The sequence below is a fragment of the Lupinus angustifolius genome, chromosome LG20 (genome assembly GCF_001865875.1).
Source record: "Lupinus angustifolius cultivar Tanjil chromosome LG20, LupAngTanjil_v1.0, whole genome shotgun sequence".
Taxonomy (NCBI): domain Eukaryota; kingdom Viridiplantae; phylum Streptophyta; class Magnoliopsida; order Fabales; family Fabaceae; genus Lupinus; species Lupinus angustifolius.
In genome coordinates, this window is record NC_032028.1 from 16,048,685 (window position 1) to 16,049,534 (window position 850).

The following is an 850-nucleotide window of genomic DNA, read 5'->3' on the forward strand; positions in this document are numbered from 1 at the left end:
GACAACGTAAAACTTTATTAGTTAATTCTCCTCTGGCAAAAGATTTATCTAGAGCAACTAAATGATTTACGATATGAGTAAATCGCTTTTGCATATCACTGATTGATTCGCTAGGTAACATGCTGAATAACTCATACTCGTGGGTCAGCAAATTCAATCTAGCGCGCTTGACTTCGCTGGTGCCTTCGTGAGTCACTTGTAAAGTGTCCCACATTTTTTTTTGCATTTTGGCACTGCGAGACCCTAAAGAATTCATCATAGGATAGGGTCGATGTGATGATGTTTTTGGTGCGTAGGTTATACTGGACCCTCTTGCGCTCATCATCGGTCCATAGACTTTTAGGTTTGTCTTTCGGTTCATCATCCACTAAATGCTGTGGAACGAAAGGGTCATTGACTACGGATTCCCAAATGTCTGAGTCAATGGATTCGAGAAAAATTTGCATGCGGACTTTCCAGTAGGCATACCCTTCACCACTGAATATAGGTGGTCGGTTAATGGATGAACCATCACCACCAACGGGTTTGTAGAACCCATTTTATTTCCCTTATGATCACGAATACGCGGTTGAGCTAGCACTTCGTACTAGCTCTGATACTACTTGTTAGGTATTAGTGGCTAAAATACACCTAGAAGGTGGCTGAGATTTGATAAAAGAAAGGTGCATTAGCGGTTAATACGTTGTAATTGGATAAGTTGAATAGGTGTAGCAGTCAGAGTATCCGCTTTTTCGAAAACAACAAATTATTCAAAAATAACCCCAGATTAATCGATTAACAGAATACAAATAATCGATTAACACAATTACTTTAATCGATTAAATCAGCTCAGAAATTACAAATATATTCG

The 850-nt window shown here is 38.9% G+C and overlaps 1 pseudogene; it reads left to right on the top strand.

The window, feature by feature from the left end:
* The window catches only part of LOC109335507, an 86,292-nt pseudogene that overhangs the window by 70,647 nt on the left and 14,795 nt on the right, over positions 1–850 (top strand).